Below are 15,944 nucleotides of genomic sequence, written 5' to 3' on the forward strand. Positions count from 1 at the left end.
CCGTAGAGCTTGCAGAGTTTTGTAGAGGATAGCCGGTCGAGGTGCATCACCGCTGTAACATCTTGCAACACGTCTTTAATTCTTGTCAGTGTTCTCTGGAAAAGTCTCTGTAGAGATCTTTGCATGTGTAAAAATGTCATCTTCAGAATACTGCAAATAAGAACTTTTTGCCATGTTCTTTAATCTGTTATCCTCTGTGTGTTAGTAATTAGGTATTAACTTGGTCTAAGAAACAAATGTTGGTCAAACTGATCTCTGTCTTGTTGTAGCTTTCCTTTTATTTTGCCTAAACAAGAGATAATAGTAGTGTGAAGGTTGAGCCAGAGTAGTAATAATTATGTAAACCTCAAAAACATGAGTTTAATCTTGAACTTTAAAGGAGGCTGCTTTAGCTTCAAGAGAGAGAAAAGAAAGGCCAAATGTTAATCATACCTAATGGAGATTGACTCAGCTGTAATTAAAATAACTAATGTACTTTGATCCATGCCAAAGTTCGCTGTAATGACTTAAATATGTGGGATCATGTCTTGCTGATATGTTCACAATAATTTCATTACAAGATGGCTAGGATATGCTACCATGAGGTGGCTACATAGAAATGCGTTCACATCTGAGCAGACAAGGCTGTAAATAAAAATGTTAATTCCTTCTGGGAGTTTCTTTAAAATGCTTAAAAAAAATAAATAAAATTTACTCCTTTTCTGAAGATTCATTACACTTGTCTGGAAAGAGTACAGTTCCCTGTAACTAAGGAACAGTTGACATACACAAGGAAACATGGTATAATAATAAAGGAGAATACTGCTTCTCCCTCTGTCCAAGGAGAGCAGAAACCCAGAGAGCCGTTCAACTACCGTCATGGCAAGCTGTCGCGCTCCCAATATTTGTGTTGGGCGTCAGCGGAGGGTCAGGGAGTGAAATATCCCAATTGCACCGCTGGAGACTCAGCTTGTGTCGACGGCGGAGCAGAGCCCAGCTTTCAGGGGAGGGGGTGTGTGCCCCTCGTGGGATGCCGAGGCAGACCGGGCTGCTCTGGTCCATCTCCCCCAGTGCTGGGCAATGCCGACGGCAGGTGGGGGTTTCACGTCTCCCTACCGGGGTACCCAGTGAGGTGTTTTTGCAACGGGGCCAAGGTGGGATTTTATTTGGTTTTTAATGCCCCAGCTTTTCATTGTGGGACAGCATGAACTGAAAGCGATGCTAACGATGCGCGCAGGAGTGTGCTCAGACATCCATTATGGAGAGAGCTGTCTGTTGTACAGAGAGATCAAATGTTGCCGTGGTGGTGTATAAACACAAACACGGTTATGTTAGCACGGGTTTGCAAGGCTGCCATCACTCTGAATGTGCTCCAGAGGTTATCCCCAGCAAACGGCCCTCAAACCTTCGTAGCGGCCCTTGCTGTCATCTATTACACAAACCCCGCGCTTGTATGAAAACAGCCAATTTAGTGCTGCTTTCAAGTGTCACCAGCACTGCAGAAGGTGCTTGCTAATGCTGTGTTGGTGCGGTTCTTTCCCCAACTTCCTCGCTCTTTCCGTGATTTCATAACTTTCTATGAAAAATTCCTAGTGAACTGTTATTAATTCGGATGTACGTTTAAAGGAGGAAGATATGCTACAACAAAATCAGGTTTTTTTTGTGAGAAAATGCTGAGAGTTGCCGAAGTGGAAATTCTTCACTTTGCTATGTTGAAAAAAAAAATGCAAAGAAAATACCTAAGCTTTGTAAGTTCGAAGTAAATAATTGTATTTTTGATTTCTTGAGCTGAACAGTGGCATTTCATCCCTCTTGCCAAGTACTGTAAAAGTTCCTTTAGCAACTTGAATTTCATCCTGAATTATTAAACGCTGGCAATCAAAAATAGAATCAGACTTCCACTTTTGTGAGCTTTGTGAACATCGCTTCGTATTAAATATTTTTAGTATGTTGTAGACTAAGAAAAGGTCTGAATTTGTCTGACTGGAAAATAGTTTAGGCTACTGACTCCGTACTGAATACAGATGTGTTTTATAGCAGGAGTATATATTTGTAAGACATGTGTCTATTTTTTGTTTTAACACTGTACTCCAATGTTTTAGTTAGGATGCTGGAGTATAACATCAAATACATATTTTTCCCTTCATTATTGGACTTCGTAGTTGAATACTTTTTGAATTGTAATAATCCTACAAAATTCACAGAGGCATGATTTTGTTGGACACTTCACTCAATCATACACTAAGTAACACACCATATTGGAATCTGAATTGTTTCCTTGTAAATTACATGGTTCTACTTTAGTGTTACAGGTAAGTAGCAAGTATTACGTACAAGAAAATGGAAACCAGCAAATTATTTAAAATAAGACTAAATTTTAAAATGATTTTATGTTATGCATATTAATATGAAGCATAACCAGATGACATTTACATTTGGTTGTGGTTTTCGTATTAGAGATAATGCTATACAAAGCAAAATCTTCCCTTTCCCAAGGAGCAGCATATGCCATGCTGGAACTGTTGAAGCTCAGCTGTTTTCTTATAAGGCTGAATCTAGATGACAAAATAGATTTTGCATACTGTTGCTTCTCAGCCTACAAGTGAGGCTATTAACTGTTCTGTGAGCTGAGAAAAGATTGGCTACTTAGCATATATTTATGTGGCCAGTGTACTCCTGCATGTGCACAACACGTATGTATCTACATACATACTTCCAAACTGAACTGTGTCCATTCTTGTCTCCATAATAATTCCAAAAGCAAGCTTTCTTATTTCGTAGCAATGTTTTTGAGCTTATCCAAACATAAAGGCCAATCTATATGCAAGTGAACGTATTGTATGTTTCAATTTCTTTCATATTAGAAATGTACTCATTCCCTCCTAATCATAAAAAACTTGTATCAATGTGTTTCAGGCAATTTTTTATTGAGTTTTTCCAGACTAGTCATAACAATAGTCAAGATAATGAGATTACGGTGACTGCAGATTAGGCACTATGCTACTTCCATGATGTCAGTGACTTAGATGACACTTAGGTGACCTCTCAGAGGTCACATAGCCAAACAAGAGTTTGCTTCTTGTCTTCCACACTTGAATCTCCAGGTATGACAGATACAAGTTAATTATTCTTCGACTGCTTGTCTTTTTAGAATTGCAGAGGTAGGAGAGAGATGTATTTGGTGCACCTGAGCTCAGGCTTTCGGGGACTTTTCTTGAAGACTATGCCTGAAACCTCTAGTGTACTTCAACGTTCGTCAAAAGGCACAAAGCGCAGGATCACAGGGCTGTTTGGGGCACTTTGGCAGCTTTGAGCTGTTATTTTACAGTGTTGAAGTCTCTTTGGCTGTTGTATAACCTTCTGGGTGATTAGAAACACCTAAGTAGTCTTTAAAGGTATACTTAGCTCCTCTTCCAGCATAGCCTCAGAGAATGGTAGAAGCAAGTTTTCCGGTCCTTTCTCCAGATCGAGACTCATAGCTCACGCTCCATGGTAAAGAACCGAGACACTACTTTTATTAGTTGTAAAGAGCATAGGAATATCTTCATCCCTTATGTCCTCCATAATCTCCACACTTTATGCGTCTCAACATTCCCTTTCTTGTTTGTTTTGTTGTTGGTTTTCGGGTTTTTTTCATCTGCAAAGGCAACATCACTAATCAGTTAAAAATCCAGGCCATGAAAACAGCGAGCTATTCTATTACATCTCCTTGATTTACAGAATGCTAAAACCGTACCCCGAGAATCACGGTAGTACATATATTCCGATCAATCATCTTACATACCACTTCCATATTGTTACTCTGTGTATATTTGGGCTTTCTTGTTCCACACCTAGGTCTTCTACCACAGGGAAAAGTATTTTAAAGTGCTCAAGCAGCAACCCTTTTTAATGAGCATCCACAAGAAGAGGTGTAAATAGTGTAGTCCTCTATTCCAGTCCCTAGTGCTTCTTGCAAGAGTTGTCTGAGGCTGTTGTCCCACCAGCCCTACTGTTGTCCAGGGGACGATTCCAAATCCTTCTACCAGAAAGGCAGATGTGTGAGAAATCCCAGCTGAATCACAGCGATGTCTCATATACCACTCCAGAGGCCTCTTGGATCCTGAAGCGCTGCTTGGACAACAATTGGACTACATGTGTGCCGAGCATAGATGCCAAATTCAGCTTCAGTGTTGAAGCAGTTTTACTACATTTGGCTGTAGGATCCCCATAATTTTTGCTGTACGTGAAAGAATGAAACTACTGATCCTTTTATGTCTGCCCCAGAGGACAAAATGCCAGATATATTAGATCTAGTTGGACACGAGCATTACTCAGCCAATGTCTTGCCGTGAGTGCTTGGTAATTGGTTATTCTTGATGGCGAAATGTAACTATTTTGAAAAACCTTGATAAAATCCCACAGGGCTACAGAGAACAACTCAAGTATTTATCTTTGAAGACTGCACATACTTTCTTTCGTGTAATTTTTGATATGTGGATGAAATAAGTTGGTCTATGACAAACTTGTTTCAGTGTTAGGCAATCTTCCTTACTGTAGGTTCCAGGCACTAGAATAGATAAATTGTGTTTTGAGACAATCTATTTGTTCAGACGCAGGCAATAAAACTTACGGTCTTTGAAAGTGTCTGATGCGACAAGAGGGTTTTGAAGGGTATTTCCCGCAGTGGAGATTGGTGGAATTTCCAAATAAATATCGTGTATTTAAAAGGGCATGCTTCTGGTAACTTTTATACATTCAGCTGCATCTCTGAGGAAAAGAAAGAAAAAAAGATCCCTTCAATTAGTGAATGCACTGATTTCCTCTTACCCCACTTGTGTTCTTGTGGGACAAGTGTATATAAAGTTTAAAAGAAAAATGATCACACGCAAAACAGTGGTCACTGAGCTGACATTGTCCTTGAGGAATGCAATCCAGGGCTTGTGATACATGCATTCATGGAAACATTTAGTTCAGAGCCTCAGCAGAGGTTGAAAAAAGAAATGTGAATGTAAAGGAATAAAACAGAGTGTTAAACAAAATTACATTGTACTGCTGTGTAAAGCCATGATGTGTCTGTATTTTGTAGTGCTAGAGGTGTCCTACCCTAAAGGGAATGTAGTAGAACTGGAAAAGAGTTCAGAGATGGCTGATGGGGATAACTAAAGTACATGCAGCAGTGTCTGAGGAACAGCTAGGGTCTGCTAGGGCTCCAGCTGGGAAAAGATGCGAGTGAAAGACTGTATGATTGAGAGGTACAAAATAATGAGGGATGGGGAAAGGATGGATAGTGACCAGTTGTTCTCTTTTTCACATAATATGAGAACTGGGAACAAGCAAAAGGATTTTGTTCACACAGTGAGCAGCTGACCTGTGGCAGTTCCTGCTGCACAATGTTGTGTATGTTGAAAATTTGCATGGCTGAGGGGGAGGCTGGGAGAGTTCATGGAGGCGAAGTTTACCAAACAGATCTGTTTCAAGCAACCTGAAAAAGATTAGAGGCTTGGACGAAGTATTAACCTTCTTGTATGCTTCCCTAGACATCTGCTTATGGCCGCTACTGATTACTGGTGAGAATGGACTTTGGTTTGTACCAATGCAGATACAGACATTTGTAGCTACTTTTATGTTCACAGTTTCTACTATTTTAACAGTGGACTGTAGGATGATGGAGATTCCAGATTACTAGTCAGTTCCACTGTTGGTTTAGTTTTTTTCCCTTGACATCTCCCTCTTTTTAGTTTCCATTTCACGAGTTTTTGTTTCATTAGAAATTGCACTTCTTCCAGCTGCTTAAAAATAATTCTGAAAATTCAGAGGGAAATTTTCCCCCTTCTAGTGTCAGACTTGTTAAATTGGATAATTAAAAATTGCCAGTAAATTTCTTCCTCCCGGATTTGTGTGCTAATACGCAACTCTTGACCTTTCCTTACCTTTTTTTTCAGAAGCAATTTAAGATTTCAGAGTGTCAATACCCGCTATGGATTCTATCTCTTAGCCTTTCAGTATTTGGACTGCTGCCATCAAATGCCTGGCCCATGGTAGTAACCATTCTGGGAAGGAAAGGCATCACTGTTTATTCATTACTCAACTATACGCTTATCTGAAAGACACCTTACTAGCATAGGCTTGACCTACTGTAATGTTGGTCACCTTTTTCCACTATGCAAAACACAGGATGCATATTGTTGGGTGAAAATTAACTGTTTGCTTCTCTCTGTAGTTATTGTCCCAAAAATTTAACAGGTGTCTTCATATGGAAATGTGATGGTTCACTTATGGTCTTGACCTGTAGGCTTATCAGAGAAACTTCACAGTAAACATTTTGGAGTTGAAAGTAGTGGATTATCTGTGCAAAATTCCTTTTTATGATCTACCTAGAATGTGATAGACAATATTACAGCTGTTTTTTTACATACAGAGAGATTAGGAGGGGAGAACTATTGTGTATGCACACATGGAATTGCGATCATAGTGATAATACAGATGTAGTTTTTGTTCTCTGCTTGCTTTTTGAATGGCTTTTGTATATTATTTGCAAGAAAATACTAGTGGTGTCATTAGGAATTCAGCATCGCACTGAGTTCCACTCTTCTCTAGTGTAAGCCTTTTCTTCAATATTGAGAAACGTCATTTCTTCTCCTCAAGGAATCTAGTATTTCTGCAAACATAGGTGAGTTCCTTGATGTCCAGATTTCATGTATATTTATATGTACTGTCATGGTTTAACCCCGCTAAGCAGTTAAGCACCACACAGCCACTCACTCACTTCCCCCTAGTGGGATGGGGGAGAAAGTCAGAAGGGTAAAAATGAGAAAACTCATGGGTTGGCATAAAGACAGTTCAATAGGTAAGGCAAAAGCCACGGGCACAAGCAAAGCAAAACAAGGAATTTATTCGCTGCTTCCCATAGTCAGGCAGGTGTTCAGCCATCTTCAGGAAAGCAGGGCCCCATCAAGTGTGACGGTTACTTGGGAATGAAACACTGTTAACTCCAAATGTCCCCCACTTCCCCCCTCTTCCCCCAGCTTTTATTGCTGAGTGTGACATCGTATGGTATGTGATATCCCTTTGGTCAGTTGGGGTCACTGTCCCGGCTGTGTCCCCTCCCAGCCTACTCTCTGGTGAGGTGGGGTGAGAAGCAGAAAAGGCCTTGGTGCTGCGTAGCCCCTGCTCAACAATAACTAAAACATCAGTCTGTTATCAACACTGTCTTCCTCACAAATTCAAAACATAACCCCATACAAGCTACTATGAAGAAAATTGAGTCTATCCCAAACAAAAGCAGTACATCTGCATCCATTTAATTCAGCACATAATAGGAGTACTATGCAGAATGTAGCAAATAAGATTAATTCTGTCGTTAATATGGAAAAAAAAAAAAGAGAACTTTTGTTCTGAACCTGTTGCAACTGGACTGGAAGATAAATCAGCCAGAGCTGACATTTCCCAAGAAGATGTTTCCTCCATTCCCATGACAGATCATTTCCTGTAAAGACTTTGACAGAAGTTTGTTCTTCTGGAATACTCACCAGAATTTTATTGAAAACTAAGCTTGCTGCGTCATCTAAAATATCCTTATACGCATATTCTCTGGTTTCCATAAAGATTTCTAAGATCTGCTTGGCGTGACCATCTTCTGTGGTAACTACCTGGACTCCTCCTCAGCGTATGGTCCTTACCTAACTGTCTAATTCTCAGCTGTGTTATATTTTTCACCAATTTGCCAAGCGTGAAAGTTGAATTTAGTGGTCTGTAGTTCTCTGACTTCCTGTAATCTATATTTCTACAGAATTTTACAGAATATACAACATAGTCTCTTGAGAAGTTTGTATTTTAATTTCTTTAGAAAACCACCCGATCTTGGTGAAAGGATACTACTAATGTTTATAGGAAGCTATCAGTTCCTCTTCCATTTGCCCACTGCAATAGGTTTTTTTTTTTTGAAAGTAATTTTTTTTTTTCAGAAAGAAGAAAGTTTCATGGCCATGTGGCATACTAGCATCATAGTATGTTCTTCAAACACCAGGGAACTTTTAGAAACAAATTTCTTCCATAAATAACTTGCTTTTCCATCTTGTCATTCTACTTCCCTAAGCACCTCTGATAAAGAGGGAATGAAGCTATGCCCTTGCATAGGTTACTTCAGCTCTGTGTAGACAGGAGGGCTTAACAGTTCAGACCCTTTCCATTTTTGAAATGTAAAGTTGAAGTCGAAACGCCGAATGCATTTCAGCCCAGGGGCTCTTCAGCCGGGTGATGAGCTGCATTATGTTGTGCTGGAGATACTAACGCAAATTCTTCAGAAAGATGTTAAACTCTTGCCTGAGCTGAAGCAGCCTCTAGAGCTTCTTGGGAATGTTTTGCCAAGGGTAGAAACTCATAGCACAGCTTCCACTGCGAGTTCAGTACGCATAATTATGCACACTTACCCTCTTGTGAAAACATCGTGGTGTAGGGTTCGGTTTGCCATGGCTGTATTAGTCTTATTTACGTAGACTTCTAGCCTTCCCTTCTCACTCTGCCTTGTATTGTATCAAATTTGTTTGCTGCTTGTGAACATACGTGGGTGGGTACTCAAGGGAGAAAATTATTTGCCTCCTAGTAAGTACAGATTTTTTAAAAATGTGTTTCAACTCCGTAGCACATGACCTGCTGTCATCTCCCATTACTTGGGAGTTGTTTGGACTCTCTGTTGTTGAAGGAGCTTAGTAGTGGGTAGAGTTACCTGCTCTTTATGACCGTGGCAGAGGAATGAAGAAAGTTGCGAGCACTGCTTCTAACAGATAATAATGGCTACATCAATTTGAATTCAAAATAAATATTATCTGTTACTAGCAAATATGGAGAGTCTGGTTCCTCAAGGGAAGTAACTGGAACTCTGTCTTAAAAGCCTCAACTCCTCTTGTGAAAGAACAGCTCTGGCTTAAAATTGCTGAGTGTTCATATGCTCTAGTATCTGAGATGATATTTATTTCCTGTATTTAGCTTGGTACAGTCACCTGTCAAATTAAGAAGCAGACATCAAGTAGCTGTTGTTTGCTTTGAAAGCTTATGAGTATCATCTGGAAAAAAAAATGAATGGTTAAGTTCTGAGTCTTGTCTGACAAAATATTTTGTTAACAAAATGGGTGAATTGCCTGTGTAAACTTGCGAGTCAGAGATTATGACTAGCTTGAACGATGGTATTGTCTATTGATGCGGAGGATACAGCTCAGTTCTGGTAGTATTCTGGGCACGAAAACTTCTAGGAAAAACAGGAAATCCTGCAAGAAGTTAGAGTAAGTAGGCATTTATTATCCTATGCAGCACTTTTTATGTTTTCATTTCGGAATCTTTTTTTTTTTTTTTAATTACACATAACATTTTTGACTGTGTTTACCCAAGTCTGGTTGGCATTCCTGCAATGTAAGTGTCTATCTATAAACTGCCTTTTTTTTTTCCTTCTTAGGGCTCTGTAGTATTTCAAAAAGAGACAGAAACAGAAAGGCAAATGTAAGGAAACACATAAGTATGTGAAAGACTATGAAGGAACCCACGTTTTACGTGCAGATACACAGCTTGGAACAATGTGTCTTGTTTTGCTTTAAAAAGTAATGTAAAATTTTTAGGTAATTATATATTTTGTGATAAACTTGCAAATTCTTGTGGTTTTATCATTAAGAAATAATATAATTTGAAATGCAAAGGAATAAATTATAGTACAAAAAGTTGCTGAAAATTAAGGAATTATGCCTTGTTTGTAAATTTATTAGAAATATTTTCCATTGGGCACAGTTGTAGATTGCGAGATTTGGCCACGTGCGGGAATAACGTGCATGTTCAGGAAGGCATGGACAAAACTGTTTAAACATTGAGAAACTATTGTGGAAAATTCTAAATCTGAAATCTTGTAATTCTCTGGTCTGGATTTCACTGTGGCCACTTGAGCACATAGCTTTAAACATAGCTAAAGATAATAGCATGAAATCTTAAGCTGTTGTTTGTGAATATGCATGTTAAGGCTTGAGCTTGGGCAGGTACAAAATAGACCACGGCATTAGTTAATTGCTCTCTGTTTTTTGTCTTGCTGCTGGAAACCCAGCGAGTGAAACAAGTGGTTTGGTATTTTTGCAGTGGTGATGTCTGTGCATTGTTTAAGGCTCTAGGAAGCTCAGATCCTCCAGGTAGAAGATGATGTTGAAATATTAAGATACTCTTGGGGAAAAAAAGAAAATAAATAATGCATTTTCTATTAAGCTAAATATAGATGTACCGACAACTATGCTTACTGTGCAGTGGAAGGATGGCAGCACTTTCAAGAAAGGAGGAAGTAAGTTTTGTTTTTATTTTGGGTAGAAAATGCCAGCAGTTTTTTAACCATTAAAATAATTCCTGGCAGCTTCAGGATGATTTAAGCATTATCTTTTTTGAGTCTACATAAGAAGTACGCGTAAGACTTGGTGAATAGCAGCCGATACGCAGTTACTTTATGTGGTGGATCAATGGCTTGCCATTGCACAATATACAGTGTACAAGGCACACCGTTACCAAATGTTATTCTTAGTATAGTCCTTCCAAATGAGCGCCTTCCTCTATCCCTTATTCATAGCTTTGTCCCGTTGTGTTTCAGCACAGAAGAGGCCGAAACTCTAAGCATAGACTACTGAGTACGTAGCTGTACCGCGCATGTAGAAATACTACGGATATTTTATGTCTCAGAAAGATTGTTTATTAATAGATATAACTAGCACTAGTGAACGTTTAGCATCATTCTTACAGAACCTGGAACTGGAGGGCACTGTCTCTCTGCGCCTCCAGAAGTGCACAAGGAAGAGAAGTGTTGAAAACACTGAGATGAAGCTTACCCTGCACATTGGGGCATAAGTACAGATTGTAACTGTAAAGGAGAAATAGCGAAAATTAGCCTCTGCGGAGCACCGGTGTTAGCAATGGATGGTGTAGAGGTATCTAAAACGGTTTGACTTCCGCTGACTTGCAAGCTGTGCGCTTAAAGCCAGGATCACATCAAATATCAATACCCTCGCAGTGAAGCAGTCAGTCTTACTTGATCAACCTTTTATGCAACACTGAGAGCCCTTCAGTCCCTGTTCATGTGTTCAAAGATATGCATGTCCTTAACTGCTTTCTTGGACAGGGCCAAATTGCTGTGTGCCTTGCAAATTTAATCCTGTAGTCATCACTGAAAATCTCAGCTGAATTTAGAACTCCTATTTGAACCCTTTCTTTGTCTTCCTTGGTCATCAGGAGGTGTTCTGCTGTGTTAAATGTCAATTACCGTACCATAGTGCTGATGAATTCAGGAAAGGGGACCGGACTGTATTCTTCAGTGTTGCTGGCTGCCCATACTGAAATACAAGGTTTTCCTTTCAAATGGAAGATGGATATATCAGCACTTATTTCATGCTTATAAACTTTCACCTGTGTTTATGTTTAAATCTGTGAATCTGTGTTTGACACTTGTGGCCAAAGTGGCAGATGTTCATGTTCGACTCAGTGATGACAATTGTCTGATGATTGGCTGGAACCAGCTCTTATTTTTTATCACCCCTGAAACTTCATCAGAAGCCAACTTCTTGCATTTATCTCACTAAGTTAGTTATGGTATCTTGAGGCACTTAAAACAGAGCTGACCAAAGGTGGTATTTCTTTTATTTGGGAAATTATGATGTTTTGATTTTTTTTTTCTTGCAGATCATATGACCCCCAAACTTCCAGATTTTTCCAAAGGACAGATGTTTTGAATTAAATGTTTTCTAACTGCCCCAATCTATAGTATAGATGATGTTGACAGACTCCTGTTTGGAACCATGGAGCAGGGGATTAAAGTCTCGGGACCCTGTTTCCAGCTAGATTTTGAGGTGATGCTTGGTTTCCTGATGGGAAATCAAGAAGTTAAGATTTTAAGATTTCTAGCTGAAACAAATTCTGTGGGACTGACCCTGTCTGTGCTGCAGAAGTTTACTGCAACCAAGCCTCGCCCCCAGAGCTCTTCAGTTTTATGTTTGTCACTTACTGATGAAGAGGTTTATTAAAAAATAAATCCTGAATGGCTGTAATAGACTATCTTTATTAACTGAAGTGTCACTAGTTCAGGAGATAAATGCACATTAATATTTATCCCTCAGCGTATGCTATCAAAGATTATGTGAAAAATGACTTGTGCTTTGGTATTTCATCTGCTGTGATCTGAATAAAAAGTTTTGTGTAAATAAAATTCCCAAGCAAAACTGTTGGAGTAGAATTGAAGGTGTTGCAGCAGTTTGGGGTAAAATGTACAGCTGAAGAGGTGTTAGGATTATCCAAAACCCAACTGACTTCAGAAAATGCAACACTAAGGTTACATTTAAAAAAAAAAAAATTTTTCTTCCTCTATTTTCCCTATTGAGATACCATTATGGCATGCAGAATGGATACTGACGCTTTGAACTTATCACCTTCTGCATATAGATGCTTAGTACTGCTTACTGAAAAATCAGGATAAGCTGTTAGCAGTATTATTAACTTTGTTATAGACTCAACCCGTTTTTTTGTTCTGCCACATCCAATAGATCAGAAAGAGGAAAAAAAGAATGTGTGGAATGAAAAGACACCTTACAAGTAACTGAAAGTATGATACGATATGATACGATACGATATGATATGATACGATATGATACGATATAGTATGATGGGCTCTTCGCAATAGTCTAAGGTTCTTGGAGAGGTTACGTTGTAAAAGCATATATGTGTGATTTAAAGCAGGTCTCAGCGACAACTGGCCATTCAGTTATTTGATGCCCTATTAGCACACTGTTTTGGAAGAAGCTCTTAGGAAGTTCTGGGTGTACAAAAAAAAATGAATTCTGTTATACTCCACTGTTTGAGGGAAAAGGGTAGCAGAAAAGATCACAGGACTGCCTGTCTAACCATGAATGTACTATTTGTCTATATTGGAAATACTGTGAGCAGCAGGCTCCACCTTTGCATACAATCGTGATGTAGGCAGTCAAGAGGTGCATGTGTTTGTTGAGGGCTGCAGTCCTGGTTGGATGCATTCAAATAGTTAGTTGCACTGAGGCTACATGCCTGTGACTGGGGGGGGGGGGGGACATGCCATTACTAATCCGGCTCTTGGCTGGATTACGTTTGAAAAATAAGAAATGGATTCCTCTGCCATGTGTGAAAAACTTTTGGCCCTCTTGACTCCAGTTTAGTGTTGCAGCTGGGCTGGAGAGAAAGAGGGTAATGAAGCCTTTGAATCCTCACCGGCTTCCTGCAGGTGTAACGGGAGGGGAGAAAGCCCTTTCCCAGGAGCCTTCTGGAGGGACAAGGAGGCTGGAGCAACCTCCCTACATTGGGGTATGTTTCTAAAGCGACATGCCAGGTTTTGGTCCCTCTGGGTGCCGTTAGGAATGGCACGCTGTACCTGAAAGCAAACCCATTTTTCTTAGTCTTTCAGGCCAGTTGTGAGGCAAATCTGCTCTCTCCTTTCCATCCGTCACAGTTTGCTGAAGCTGGTGGCACCATGTTGGTGTGAGTAAAATCAGAACCCAGCGCTCAAGCTACAAACCCAGGTGTTTTGCCAGAAGTTGTTTCTCATTTTAGTCTTGATGGACATACATGAGTCTACACATCTGAGACAAAAATGAAGGCATCAGTGTTGTGATTTCTGGTGTGGGCTGGGGTGATGTTCTCTTGCGTGTCTGTTCTGTCCACGCAGCTTTCTGAACAGTACGTATTTCCTTTCTGTGTGGGACAGTCAGCTTCCATTAATGTCCCTAAGGACTTCATGTTAGGGCAACTGAACAGTTACAGTATGTTTTAGCAAAAGGGTTGTAACTGTGGGTGAATTAGAATAAATAAAAATTAAAGAAGGACGACAGAAACCTTTCTCCCTCATTGTAAGAAGCTCTGTTTTATTCCCCATGTTTAATTTCATCCCATCTCTTTTCTCACCATCTCAGTTCTGTACGCATACAGTTAATTTTTTGTTTGTGTAATTTAGAACTAAGTTTCCAGTAGAAAGAAAAAAATGTAAGTAAAAATACAGTCAAATGGGTTTATGCAAACCCCACTATAAATTGAAACTCATCCCTTATCCAAATCTGTCACTTCTTCCTTGGCATAAATTATGTATCCAGTAATTCACTGATGTTTAGCACTCCCGTTTCTCCCAAGTTCTTGATGTCTCTCCAAAGCTTTTGAAATCGGGGGCATAGTATTTCTTACTTTTCTCCAAATACTTCTTGTGTCTAGTTTGTGCTGGCACAGCGGAATGCGGTGCAGGCAAAGGGCTCCTGCTCAGTAGGATCTGATGGTGGTCCTGTCCCACCAATGGCCACGAAGGGAGCAGCCCTTGAGAAATGCTGTAACCTGCAGTGAAGATGTCTAGCTGCCGTCCAGCTGCGTATTTCCCCTGCCATATTTACCAGTACACTGAGACACTATTTATTATCACAAGAGTTAATAGTCCTTTAAAATTTTCGCTGGCTTTGTGCTGAAGGGGATCTTTTTTCAACATACCAGCATTTCAAGAAATACATTTTCAACATTTTCCACAGTTCTTGAAAGGAAGACAATTGCAAAATCTGAGACTTTGTTAAAGAAATGGTTTGTTCAATCTACAATTCAAATATGTTTGTTTTCAAGATTTAAAAAAATGAAATCTAAAGTTGCGATATGTTTTGGAGAGAAATGGCATTTGAAATATTGAAAGATGGACCCAAGATTTTTAATACTTTTATTTCTTTATGTGGAAACAGTTTGCGAAATGAATGTGCGTTGACTAATTGCATTGCTTTTTTTTTTTTCCCCTTCGGAGGCTGCCTGAAACAATTCTGTCAAAAAACTTCCAAATCCACTTCTATATGGAAAATTCAGTGCCTGGTATCTACTGAATTGTTAACTCCCAAGCACTGATGAGTGTTTGTGACTCAGAACTTCAGAAGGAACTTCATCAAACTGTGTTTAAAATCTGTACATTTTAACACAGCTGTTAAGTCCATGGAGTTTGTGTTTGTCTCCAGCTTTGAGATACATCATTTGTAGTATACTCTGAACATGCAGCTCTCGTAATACCGTGAGCGTGGGATTTGGTAATGCAGGAACAAACCACCAAATATTGAAACTTGCCAAAAAATTGTAAAAGCTAGCAGTCCTTGGATTGCATTACATATGACATCACATTTAACAAATGATTTAATAACGTGTAGCTTGTCATATATTCATTCTTCTAATGATTTTGAAAATATGAGTTATTTTGTAATTTATGGTTTTATAGTGCTTAGAAGTTGTTGTCCTAAGCCAGGACACCAGGCCAGCTTCTGTAGAAGAGGAACAAAAAAATTACCTCTGACCCAAAGAATTTAAAATCTAGTCTTTTTCTTGTAATGCTCTGCAGCCCGGGTTTTCTGCTTTCTGTGTGGACTCTGGTGTCTCACCAATAAAGGCTAGTGAATAGGTCATAGAAAGCATGAATCTGGTGAATGTATCTTCCTTTTTAGATCACAGAAATTCGTACGTAGGCTCACTCTTGCCATTTTTCATTTTGTTTGAATTGTTTAATCTCTTTATTTAAAAAAAAATAGGGAAATTCATGACAGGCATTTGGTATTCAAAATTTGCAGGTAAGATAGTGATCATATAACAAAAGTTTTGAGTCTAATGGAGTGAGGTAGTCTGTAACTCTTTCTAAAATTGCTGAATCATGTGTATCTGATTCTTTGTTTTATAAAGTACCATTTGGGCCATCGATGACATTCTTGAACTATAACAAATATAAAGCAAAAAGCTGATTTACTGGCTATATACAGAATATGAAGCATCATCTTCTTTCTAGTAGTTGCTCATAACAGACACATGCAGAGTAAGTATGAACGAAACAGGCTGCGTGCAGAGTGAACATTTCTCAGGTATTCTCTGCTAGTTCTGCCCTCCATAGCCTTGGCTTTATTTGTAACCTTGGGAAAGAATTCCAGCAGTGCTGTTCTTTAGTATGTAAATTA

General features: G+C 39.3%; 1 protein-coding gene across 2 annotated transcripts in view; it reads left to right on the forward strand.

Annotated features, from left to right (window-relative positions):
• Positions 1-15,944, forward strand: part of PIEZO2 (piezo type mechanosensitive ion channel component 2) — a 320,283-nt gene that overhangs the window by 100,109 nt on the left and 204,230 nt on the right. The window lies entirely within an intron of this gene.

This window comes from Chroicocephalus ridibundus, chromosome 2 (genome assembly GCF_963924245.1).
Source record: "Chroicocephalus ridibundus chromosome 2, bChrRid1.1, whole genome shotgun sequence".
Taxonomy (NCBI): Eukaryota; Metazoa; Chordata; class Aves; order Charadriiformes; family Laridae; genus Chroicocephalus; species Chroicocephalus ridibundus.